This window comes from Perkinsus marinus, assembly GCF_000006405.1.
Source record: "Perkinsus marinus ATCC 50983 genomic scaffold scf_1104296975548, whole genome shotgun sequence".
Classification (NCBI taxonomy): domain Eukaryota; phylum Perkinsozoa; order Perkinsida; family Perkinsidae; genus Perkinsus; species Perkinsus marinus.
The window spans coordinates 138,004-151,633 of record NW_003200744.1 but is presented as its reverse complement, the minus strand read 5'-3'; positions in this window follow the sequence as shown (position 1 = coordinate 151,633).

Sequence of the window (13,630 nt, the reverse complement as noted above, 5' to 3'; positions counted from 1 at the left end):
TTCATGACTTTTGCAAGGCGCGAATGTCGCGTTTTACGCCACTTCACGTAAAACGGATGAAACTCCATTATTAAAAGAAAAATGAAAATCCCGAGGAATGAGAACAGTTTGGGAACAGTTATCAACAGGAGATGTCGCGGCCAGGTTTCGAACCTGCGCATATTCTAGAATTCACACTTGCGTTAGAGAGATTATAGATGGGTTAAATCGTCACGATTGAGCGACGCACTCAGACTGCAGTAACCAGCTGCATCATTCTACCCCGCTTTAGAGACGATTCCATTTCTACTGCCAGGGATCGGCAGCTTCCCCGGAATGTGATTGCCAATTTGACCTCCGGATAGCGTCAACGCATTTGGGCGTCCTCCTATCGCCAACCTGACTACCTTTTCGAATCCGTCACGCAGCAGCCTTGTTAGAGCACAGCAGAGGTCTGGCATTCATACTTACAATGTGAGACCCGACCTTGTATAATACACGGCGATCATCCTATAATGTGAATTACACATCACCCCTTGTAATTCACAATACGATCACCGTGTTTGTCATCAGTCTGTGCGTCAGTTCAGTACAAGCCTAACATTCCGGGTCGACGCTTGGTTTTTAATTTAAACCAAGTTTTCATGTATTCCATTTTAACCGTTTAAATGAAATACACGAAAGCTTGCGTATATCAAAGCATTCAGGTATTGAACGCCCAGTAATGCTCTCTCTTCATCTCTCTGTATTACATGAAAACTTCAGTGCATTTTAAACCGCACCAACTTCAATTAACGACGATATGAGCATTAATAACCCCGGATTGCCATCCACAGACAACTGCGTCCAGGGGATCGACGCCGTAGATATTCCACAGAGATGAGAACCCCTAGGCGTCGACCGAGAAAGGAGCTAGCGGTGTCAAGGCTGACAACTACTACTCCCTGATGATGTGACTCGGTACCTGGCAAATTGAGTGCAGAAACGGAAGGCGTTATTACCTCTGATCGGCCCTCCCGAGAGGACCGATTCGAAAATGAAGGTCTCCATCACATCTTGAAAGAAAATCTAAGAGCTGGTAAGAAAGGTGTGGTATGAGCGTCAAAAGTGAAGATGACCAGTACACCACCGTAAAGAGAAAATGTATCGCGATGAAGACCACCTAAGACAACACGATCTGTTTATAAAAAATATTATTACCAAGTAAAATTAAGTTCTACCTACAGAACTTGACGAAGTGATCGTACGAGCACACACGTCAGAGAAGCTGATAGGAAACTCTGAAGAAAAGGTGGCTTTTTCTCTCCGAAGTCCCCAAGCAGTCAGGACTTCTATAATGGAAATGTCGTGGCTTGGGAACTAAGCAGAGGATTATCATCAGAAAGCATTCCTGAGGCTGTTATATGTATCAACAACGATCACTTGTGCACGAACACAAGTAGAAAACCACGCTCATGCAGACCGGCGGCCGAGACGGATGTCATCATTGGTAAGACAACCGCATCGGTTAACCTCTTCTAAACCATGTCGAAGCCAACCTCCCCAGGGATCCCCTAGGTGTACTCCAACCTTTCGAAGACCAATATACCGCTTATTCAGAGCATAGAGGTTTTTATAGCCACATAGGCTACTTTCGGGGAAGGCAGAATATTCGCCTTATCCTCACCTCTAGCCATTACGAGAGTGACACGCGCCAGGTCAGTGGGTTTTGAATTCAAAAGCGATTCAAATGGGGCGTGCATTGATCTCAGGCATCACATTGGAAGATCGAGTTCAAGCTACAAGACTTTCGACTCGAAAGTTTGGAAACCCCACTGCATCAAATCCGCACAGGTTCGATCCCCGGCCAGGGGTCTCCGTGGGGGGGGCAAAAATTGGTCACAGAAGTCGCCGATAACTGCAGATTGAACCTGCAGTGTGCCCGATATTACGCGATGTAAGAGGACCCGTTCAAGGGGTTGTAGGCTATCACTGATAGCTTACTGTTGCTCAATGATGATTTAGGACTTTTCTTCTATGTCTTGTCACGATATTTTGGGCCTTCATTGCATACCTTGCGTGCATAACGCGCACAACTCTGTGCATGGAGGTCAGTGGATGGGTATGCGGGGCTTACTTGCTTAACACAGCACCACTGGTGCTGTGTCTAGCAGCTTTACATAGCAGTCTATGCCATAGACTCTTAGAGTCTATGACTACTCTTTGAGTAGACTCAGGTCTGAACAGACCTGACACCTGCATAGACTATGCCATAGAGTCTATGGGCCTCCTCTCACCAAAGACCAGGTTCACCGCCACCATTGTTGTCCCCTCCCAGATTCACCTTCCCCCCCACACGGCCTATGGTCGCTCTCAGCCGCCTTCCTCGCGGACCGCGAGTCGCAGTGTACGACCGCGATGATATTTATTGCGTCTCCTTTCTCATCACACATCGGCTGTGTCACAGTCCCGCCCCATCTGATGGGCCTCTAGTTCTGCCCTCGTGCAAACATCGCGCTCATCGACTCGAAGGACTCCTTTCGCAGAGTCGACAGTATTGCTAATGATTCGCATTCCCAAAAATCCGCTAGCGTTATCGAGCGTAAGCTGTCAATATGTATGCTGCATTGCTCATCTGCTGTATTCAGGTTATTTACTGGCAAGCTTCTTCACTATCTGACAGTGATGGCATCGACTAACTCTTGAGTCCTTTTGACTACCGTAGTCAACGATGAGCCGGTAGGAAAAAGCCGCGTTCAAATCATTAGACAGAATTCGTACCGAAGCAAACTACGATGTCAACCTGGTCGGAAGGATATGCGAGCCGAGGAGGAGCTCGTCGAAAGGACGATGGAGTGTCCGAAGAGAGCGAGACGCAGAAGGGTCGCCGCGGCGAATTTGATTTTGGTCATCGATGAAATCTTTACTATGCATAGTACTGTTCTCTGTGCCATCAGCGAGGTTTCTTAACACCTACGCAACGATAATCGAGAACCATTTGCCGGCGTACCCACACTTATTTGTGGAGACTTCTTGCAACTCGGCAGGGTAGAGGTTTGTGAGACATCGCAAGAAGACTTCTTGAAAAAGTTTCGTAGTCACGGCACGCAATTGGAGTCACTGCATCTCACTACACGGAATAGATTCAGTACTGCTAGTACTGGCTGGGAGGCAAAACTGGTTGGAGTGCTTGCTTTCAATGAGAAGCCTATCCTTGCGCCCTTAAGACAAGAGAAGTACCACTTTTTGAAGGATACCGTTATTCTGCTCCTGAAGAGCAGATGCCATAAGTTACATAGACGATGCGACATCGTACCTACCGTAGTATAATGGCGGATAATCATGGGGGGTTGAAGCAGCTTTCTGTGCCAGAAACTCCTCAGAGATCATCAATGCGACTACATGCAGTTATCTACAGGATCCCGGGAATCCAATCACCAGATCTTTCTTGCATAGAAAACACTTTCTTCATTTTGAAAGGACGACTGCGAGCTGCCAACTCGACGGATGGTCTGGTGAATATGTTGAGTCCATTTATTTGTGGACTGCAAAGCATCTACTCTCAGATTAACGCTAACAGGATTATTGACACTATGGCGGATAGAGTTATTGTTGCACACAAGAGTCGTGATGCTTTATTCAAGTACTAGGTGGAAAATATTCTGACTGGACTTAAGCCGACATCGATCGTTTGGCATGGCTGAAGACCGAAATAGAATCTATCGAGGATCGGAGGGGCATAGATATATCTGATATACATGTGGAAATTCAGACCACCCGAATTGAATTCGGATTTCGAAGAAAAATCAGACGGGTTCAATTCACAACCCTGTAATCCAAATCCCTGTATCAGACATCCTGTGACAGGATTCCTGTCCTATATAACCATGTAAGGATTGTTCAATGTCTCCTTTACATTCAAATGCGTTTGCCTCGTCCTGACAAACAATGAAGTGGATGAATTTTATGAAACGCACCTGTCAAATGTACCTGGTACGTTAGTGGTCTTCAAAGCACAAGATAAGCACTTCGATTCACAGCCAAATAAATTTGAGAACGACGCCGACAAACTTGGGTCCAGGTGGGTCCTGAAGACTAGTGGTAGGAGTCAACGCAACTGCTAATGATTCCAATGGTAGATTAATCTACTGGATTTGTCAATGGCGATTTCGGTGTGGTAGACGACATAAAAGATCCTCGATCATCTAATTGGATGATTCTATCCGAGTGTTTCTGTGAAATTTCACTACGACACTCAAACTACTATAGTCACAGCACAAAAATTTGGCGTTAACCAGGAATCATGGTCCAGGTTGGGGACCTATCTCCAGCCGTAGACAAAATACGCCTATGCTTGGTGCATGTATAACAACTCATCATGAGTTACTCATGAGACGATCGGACCGATCGGATCGGTTTAGGCTTACCTGGTTTTTGGTGCCGTTTCAGCGGAGCAGCGAGAGTTTCCGACAGTACGATCGTGCCACACAAGTTGTGCGCTATTTTGTAACCCACTTCATTATGTCCCTTCCGGTGTTCACTGTACTCGCATGTGACATTAACGGAACGCCTGCTTTGCTTTTCGGGCCGAGCTACGGCATCTTTCATCATTCGACACATAAATTCGATACAAGTAGTTTTCTCTACCCTACTCGTAACTTACCATTTCTTCATGACCTTGATGGCAACGAGTTTAGTCCATGAGGATGCAACCACAAGAACAACCTTCGGGCACAGGATCGTTCGCGTCACGTTGAAATTTGTAGTTTCAAGCAATAGCTAGGCGAGTCATGTTGTCGACGATAGTCAAACACTGGCACTAGTATCACTAATACTTTGATACGGAGCGGATCCTCACCGAAAGCAATCGAGAGGGTACCAGGAGAACACACCTTGGAGGTATGTTATTGTTTCTTCGCGATAATATCGCGCAGGAAAATCGGTGCGCGTATAGTTTTTCATGAACGGTATTCCACCATTGAACTGTTCCCCTCAACCATCCTGCAGAAAACGACCACCCCCATCTCACTGGCAAATTCGTCGATATATGCCTCCGTCACATACCTTCTTTCACTGAACGCAAAGCGGGAATGAATCCTCAGCCCGCTTCTCAATCATCATTCATGATAACTCCAGTCAAATTAGGTGGAGTGACCCCACTGTTGTCAAAAATAACATCATCGTCTTACACATGAGAAGGGATCATGACACATGGGTGAATCGTTGAATGACAAGTCGGTAGGAGGAGACAGCCAGAGATGCCCATTGTCGTGGAAATCCCCCATGTCGGGCAAACCAAATGAGAAGGGCAGTGCATTCGGATCGAACTGACCGAGATAAGGTTCTTGTACGGCGACTCCACCACTATCTTGCATGAAATGAGCTTTGGGTCCTGAGAATTCATTTCCAAGACCCAGAAGTTGCTGCTGTGTTTGCAAAGAGCCCTTAGGTGGGGGACAGTCATGACAATACATGCACTCGATACCTCGAGAACAACCCTTGCCGTAGTAGAAGATACACGGCCGGCATTGCTTATCCGTATGGCCTAGAGAACCCAGCGACCGTACAAGAGTCATGACCACCGAATAACCGCCATCGAAACGAGCGTTAACATCTGACGAAGCACTTCCGGTAGTCGTTTTGCGCGGCGAGGATGACAATCTTCGCCCTCGTCGAGCTTTGATCTCAGCACCGTTCTCACTACATGAGTCATCACCACAAGGAGTATCTAAAACACAAGATACAGCTCATGGTCAATCGAGCTCTTGCAAAGGTGACAGGCGAACTTACCTTTTCTAGGCACCTCACAAGACTTGCTACGCCGAGCACTCGATCGCTTCTCTAAATGAATGAAGGTGTTACGTATCGCGTACTTGGACATATGAAAGGGAATATGGCCCAAGAAAAAGTGACCTGTAGCGCAACAACTCTCCTAAACAGGAAAACACAAGTTGCGCACTTACAAAAGCGCACGCCCGAAATGACCAAAAAAACAACCATCAGAATCGGAAACACTCACATCATGCGGTCTCGCGCCATTCAAGGAGTTCATCGGGCGTCCGGAATAGTTTAAGAGAAACACCCTCCATCCGGCTGATTTGGGCACATTTGACTCTTGCAAACGCACGTTCTTCAGGACTGCTATTACGCAACACATCGCCAGCTACGGCTTTAGCGTCGTTGTAAGTATCAACGTGATAACCAGCTAGCTTACAGCTACTCTGCCACCTTCCAACAGATGGTATTTCGGAGGCTCCAAATATAGCACGGTGAGTGGGCGCCTCAGCAGGAAACCCAAGGTCAATTCCCCACAAGTTTCGAACGCCAAGAATCGTCTGAAATTTAACCTGAGGATTCAACCACTCGGCTGCTTCTGATCTCCGATGGAGAACCGCCCCTAAATCAGGATCGCCGGCTTCACTGTTAATTTCACACAAGCCAACATAACCCCAAAGAGCATCTTGGGACTGTCTCGGAGTCGCTCTCAAGCTAGCCGCACGCGCTGTTTCCAGGCTACCAGCAGGCAATGTCAGATCCCAGGCAAGTGCAGCCTTCAGTTGGAGAGACGACGCTATAGTACAGTCGGATGGAAGAGGTGAACCAGTAGCGAGGGCCAGCTGAGCCTGTTGGTAGGAATCCAAACGACCCTCTGACATCAAGAGAATTGCCCTCTCACGAAGACCTGTCATGAACTCGTACGGGTATTGAAGCCGTCCGACAACCGCAGCAAAATTGACTAGTTTTTGGGGCTCAACTGTCGGGAGAACCGCTAAAAGTGTATTCCAATGCTCGTCAAGAAGGCTAACGTGTCGCCCACACGTGACCAACGCCAGCGTTATGATGTTGATAGCGAGAGGAGCCTCCATGTACACGAGTTCGTCGGATATTATGCTCCATATCTCCGCAGCTAACTCGGCCCCAACGCAGTGATCATGGCGAGCATAGCACGAAAGCAGATCTGAGAGCTCTAAATGCGAGAAGGAAAGGAGCCGGACGGATATCTTGTCTTCGAACTTTCGAAGTACACGAGGATCTTCTCGAAGATCAGACCGATGCAGAATGCTCGACAATAGTGAAGATAACTGATGTGGCGTGTGGAAGCGGGACAGTAACTATGAGAAAATCTCATGTAATGAGCAATGTTTGGAACAATGCCTTTGATGCTCACCTGGTCGTCCTGAAGAACTACGCCGCTACCATCGACGTTATCTAAGGCAGGCACGCGTCTCACTAGGTCTTTCTTAGCCCACCGCATGGCTGCTGTCGGCCTAGTCATCGGCAGAAGATCAATGCGCGCACGCCTCAGGGACATTAAAATTACTCAACTTGCACAAAGCAGACGATACTGGTATTTCAAACTCGCCGGAGACACGCAACTTCGAACAAGCTTGCAAACAAACAACTCGCGGTCTACGACTCGTAAACTACGAGTCGTGGTTTCGCTTCCATCCTACTGGGCATATGAACGCAAGCTGCCTAAACCCTCGTCGGTAGCAAAAACACAAGCAATCAGAAAAGTGCCTACTCGAGTAGGTCGACTGGGTGCATATCGGTTTCAGCATGGTCGTCAGATCGAGGTCCCGGGTTCAAATCCTTCCTAGGAGCACTCGAGTCAATATGGTTCCAATCATCCCAGGATGTCTCTTCGCGATATATCAGTAGAACAGCATAGAAGTATCTCTGCCAGAAATCATCCTCCTTGATCCTCGCCGGAACCAGTCGGTAACGGACCCTGTTCACGGAGGGGACTTGTTTTATCATTTCAACCGCCACTTCCGTCGGCACCTATGCAATGATGCGCTATCAATCCTGAATTATCTTCTACATTAGACGCTGCTTTCACTAAACTGTCATTCTTCATCTCATCTTGTATCGCAGGGCACTTCTCAATGAACGCTTGATGCGCTTGAACCTTCAGCGAGAATCAGGATGGTGCACTTTCGGTAGAGCTTCCGTACTGTTGGGTCCTGAGACTCAGTTAGCTGCCGTATTCGCCTCTCTGCCTCCCCGAAGTCTATCCGAGATGTGACATCAATATCCCTCGCTCTGCTGCTCGATGAACTACTGTGCGGATCCGAAGCAGTTGACCTAAACATGAAGAGAAGGATAAAGAAATCAAGTCTGTTCAGTTGAGAATTATATTCTCACTGAAAGCTGTCAGGGAGAATCCCTCAGGATCTCTAGGAGCATTAGCCATGAAATCCGACCTCCCCCATTGTACTCGATTTTGGGGAGTTTCAAAATTCGATTCGCCATCGATGGCTAGGAATGTAGGAACGATAGTTACAAAAGCTCTCGGTCGAGTTGTGTACAATTCTCAAACCTCATCCCCATATTCAAAACCGGTAAAAAGTCATTCGAGAAAATAACAACCAGTCCAATAACAACTGGATTGATTTCTGGATGTCCTCGAGAAAGAACTCATTTCGGTCACGGTGACGGAATTTACCTTGTAATGGCGAGCGCCTAAGAAATAGACTGTATCAAGCCTCATTTTGAGATGGCATAGTTGCCTCACGGGAGGAGTCGAGTAAACTGAAGGTCACTTTGTGACACAAATTTTGTGTGGCATAGCCGCCCCAGGGGGAAAATGATTACACCAAGGCACCTTTTGTGCTGGTGTAGTTGCCCCACTGGAGGAATTGAGTGTAAAAAACCTATCGTGGGGCAACATAAGGTGAAATTTAGGTGACCGAGTGTTATTATTTTGGGTGGCATAGCTGCCCGGAATGAACTGCACTGAGGCATATCTCGGGATGGCATAGATGCCCCATAGGAAAAGTTGAGGGCAATAAAGAGGCATATCTCGGGATGGCATAGCTGCCCCATAGGAAAAGTTGAGGGCAATAAGGAGGCATATCTCGGGATGGCATAGCTGCCCCATAGGAAAAGTTGAGGGCAATAAGGAGGCATATCTCGGAATGGCATAGCTACCCCATAGGAAAAGTTGAGGGTAATAAGGGTCATAAGATGTGACTCACATCGCCTGGCAAATATACCCGAAATAAATTGCACTGAGGCATATCTCGGGGTGGCATAGCTGCCCCAAGAGAGAAACCCTAGAGATCTCCCTGAGCTGGAAATAGGCGCGCTTGTGGAACCCTGGACGATTTCATTAGTTCCGTGGCTGAACGGACGTACACTGCAAGGAAGTCAACTATACTTAATTCAATTATCTAGTCGGTCCCTGCCGCCATCAAACCCCGCTTACCCAGCAGTGTTATTAGCCAGCAGGGCTAGGTCCCGCCACGGGTATCCGCCTGGATCGTAGCCGTCTGTGTTGTCACGGAGAGCCTTCTTTTCACGAGAAGACATCGACTTGTGCCGCCCTGTGATTAGCTTCTTGAAGGTCTTCATTGAAATGCAAGAATAAGATTTACTGATCACATTGTCGGTTCACTGAACTTCCTTCCGGACCCAAAACGATACGCTCGCTCAAGATACGAGCCACAACAAAATTCCAAACTTTCGAAACTTCTACGCTGATCGCGCGCGTCCCAAGGTGACGCTCTTCGAAACTTATCTCCACTTCAGTCCATCAACGATGGCTGCAGCAGCTGACCACGGATATCCCGCGGCTCATACGAGATGGAGACGGCGAGAGGACAATGATGAGGTTAAGAAGGATAACCAAGACGGGATCTCCAAGGTATCATCCTTTGTCTTAAACTGCACAACTCCTTATGGCTAGATGCGCGGATATGTCCGATCAGCCATGGACTACCTTTTGGGAGACTTCAAGAATTATAAAGGTCTCACTAAATCTTACATTGATGTGAGAGCATTTGCTGACCAAGTACTTCCGATGAGATGTTCCGATGGTTAAACAGACATCTCACCATAACGATTGGACATACCATTCGTCTCCTCCTTGTCAGGACATATATTACCCCGTGTCAGCCCCATCACAAGCTGGATCATTGCTAGCCTCGAACCTCGATGTGTTGTGAGTCGATTTCACAGAGTTGCCGACGAAGATTTTACGACAGGTATTCGCGTAGTATAGAAAGTCTCCCTGGCGAAGATATCTACATTCCGAGCTACTATATTGATACCAAACCAGCGGGGTCGAGCAAAGACGTCTCGATAGCGGACATGAGTTCGTTGTGGGTACAATGAGATGTTCATCATGACTCGGTACAGGTACGACTGCCAGTGGGCCAAGTAGCTCTTTGTATGCCGTGCGCGATATGGAGTTGTCATCAACTCCTTCTACCTCGGAGAGCATCAAAGGAACCTCGACAGTAGTCACATCGAGTCTCGATGGTCCACGTGAAGACAACTCAGCCGAGTCGACGGTATACGAACTCCTTCTGCTAAGGTTTTAAGTTCATTCCCAGACCCTCCCGATTCCCCAAGGAGGGTTAGTTCTGACCTCCGGTGTAGCATCAGCCGTTTGTGCGTCAGCTCTTTACGCTACATCAGCGTGGGCTAGACAGCACTCGATCACTGATGCGGCATCTGAAGGCTTAACTGTGGGCATGATCGCAGGTAAGAAGCAGAAAGTTCTCAAAGAGTGCTTCATATTACCGCTACAATCTACTCTTAAGCTTCTCCTTACGGTTCAGGCGGCAGCAAGGCCGTAGTTTCCTCTGTTTTCGGGCCAGTGATGGCAGAGATTTTCTCAGTCGGTATCCACACAGCTGCTACATGCAGCCGGTTAACAAAACTGGAGAACGGTGAAGGTGCCGAAGGTGAGAGCACGAGAAATTCCCACCGACATCGACTACTGATCCTTATTCGAGTGCGCCCGCAGTGAGTCGCCATTCCAATGAGTCGGGTTAAGCTCGGGTCCTAGTAGGACTGCGGCGGATAAGACTATATCTATCGGCTCGCCTAGGTGTATCACCAGCGTCTATCGATCTGCAGCGGAAACGCGCTGTTGCATCCGCCGTTGGTGGCGCGGTTGGGTCGAGGCTTCTCATCGGCTGTGCTAGGGGATACATGAACTCGCGAGTAGCAGACACCGAGAGGAAGTGAGACTACACCATGTTGCGGTATTGCATCTTACGCTCTCTAGAGTTCTCTTGGCTGCTGCTGGCCTCACCGGCAGTGTCATCGGCAGCCTCGCTGCAAAATGGATAGTTGATCTACAATTCGAAGCCGCTCAGAATCGACGAGTCGTGGAAGTCTCAGGTTAGTTGAACATTTTTGATCTGCCTTAAAACCATAAACCAGCCATGTGATGCTTGATTGAGTACTTCCTCGTTTGTATAAACTCGAGAGAAGGCGTTTCTGCATTATTGCGGTGTTGCGTTCATCGGCTGACTTGGTACGCTCGTGCCCGTTCTACGACAGCACTTCCAGGTCAGTTTCCAAAAACATAGCAATCAGGCAGGAACCCTCCAGAGACTAAGTGACTTTAGAAATGATCTCAAGAGTATGGGACATCCTAAATTCGGTGTGCTCCTCGTGAATTGCGGCTTGCGTTGAGATCAATATAATTGGATCGGTTACGGATCCGTCTCGTGTAGCCAAAACTGGGATAGTTTTGACTGATCAACTCGTTAACTGGACGATAACTGTTTAGTTCCTAGAAAGTCCAGTATTTGGTAAAAGTTTTGGATAATTCACTGAATTTAGTCGGTAAACGGTTAAAAGAGGGTATTTTCTCAGAAGCGAGTGAATTATTGATAATTCGGGCAGAATTTTAAAATCTATCTGGGAATGCGGTAGTTTTTGTCTGCCGCTCTTTTGGGGCGATGAGTTTTGTCATGTCCTTGCGACTTCCCTGCAGCATAACTTTGGCTGGTCTTCAATGTGAAATTGCACGAATTTCTCATGTTAGGAGCGCTCTTGTCGGTGATGAGATTCGCTATTTAGTCGACAGTTTGTGTAAATCTGTGGACGTTCAGTTGTCCTAAGATTGACGAAGATTCAGCAACATCAGCTCGTCACCAGGAAGTATGGTAATGGTATTGTTCAAATGCCTGAGGATACCCCTTGTTAATATACATCCATCTTCTCCTTGAAAACCCGAAGGTCTATGAGACCCGTCATTTGCACGTCTTGTCTGTTGGTGTGTTCTTCTATGACGCTCTGCCCTACCCGGTGCACCACAGTTTTCACAGGCCGGATTTGTTTCCGACCTGGTCGGTATCTTTATATCATCCACATCATGGTAACTACTTTCTCAGTACTCTCTGGAGCGGTTCAGGTGTTGGTCAACATCGCCGTACAGCACTTCACCCCGTTGCCGATGGTCTCCACCAAACACCCCCTATCTCGATACATTGACAATCTCATCTTTACTTATTTGCTCATCGAAGAACACAGTGGGTAGGATGGTCATAGGGCGTGGCCTTGGATATTTGGGGGATCCTTGAGGCATCAATTGCATCATCATCACAGCGGTTCGGTTAATTTTCATCAATTTCGCAAATATATGGATAATGCATTTGGATAGGCTTCAGATGTTGGAGCGAAAAGCAGCACTCATTAGGTGTCAGCTGAGGCCGTATGACTTCAAGTCTGTTAAAATCACTTTCAGTTCATTGCTTTTCTGGTGTTTCGTTTCACAGTGTATGACGCTTGAAGCTGTCTCGAAAACGCCGTCGGCGAATTCGAAATACTGATCTAAAACATTGTTGGATCGCTGAGAATGAGCACCGTATGGATATGCATGCTACGTCTACTGTCGTAGCTTGATTCGTTCTTAGAGGATGAAGTCCTCGAATCGTTCAGCCTCGCGCAGTGAATACAACATCAATAGATGTAGGAGCAGATACAGTTATCTTCCCAGTTCGGAATAAAATCCTCTACTATTGAAACTATTGATCCCTTGCTCACAGCGCGGAAACCAGATGAACTGGTAGGCTTGATGGTATTTCCGCTTGTCTGATGGATAAAGGATGCGTGACAGCTCGAACACAACAACACTGAATGGATAAATCAACATCGTTCAGACTGAGCACAGGCGATCCGGTCGCAACTGGTGAGGAAGATTGATAAGCAGTAGTCGACACTTGTTATATCAGAGACAACTCAGTCAGCGGTACCGCGTACTGCTGCGAAAACCGAATAAGTCCAAGCACAGATCTGGGTGGGCTCACCCAATGGTTGAGACCCTGAGGGTCGGGGCCGCCAGTGGCGATGGGCATTCGAGTATCCTCCATGAGATGGTCGATAGCGACTGGACAACGGCGCGGTGTTGAAGAATTGGCCGGGGACTGAGGAAATCTCACTTATGCGGGAGTTTCTAGACACCACACATGATAATATCAGACAGCCTTACCCCAGCCTGTTATGAAGTATGTAATGATTGTATTCCGGCGGGTAGGAGCTACGATGTCGACTATAAAATCTCGAGCTGGTGGAGGCGATGCGAGAGGCGGTGACATTGGATGAACATACTGAAGGACCATCCAGCCATAGTCGCTGCCCGGTCGCTACTTGCACTTGCATATCAGTGGGCACAGCGGGAATGTAATCGTATGACTATCAGTCCACAACAAGGAGTTCCTGTGCTTTTCTTATCACAGCGCGACCCTTTTCCCAAGTCGCGGAGTCACAGTAGGTACATCGTAATTTCGAAACGAAGAGGCATCCCAAAGAAGGTCACAACCTCCATACTTCGCTGAGTTTACTGAGTTGGATTATGAACAGTGATATGTTCTGAACGAATCTACCACGACATCGTAACAACTCGAATCACCAGCTCGATAGAAGAAAC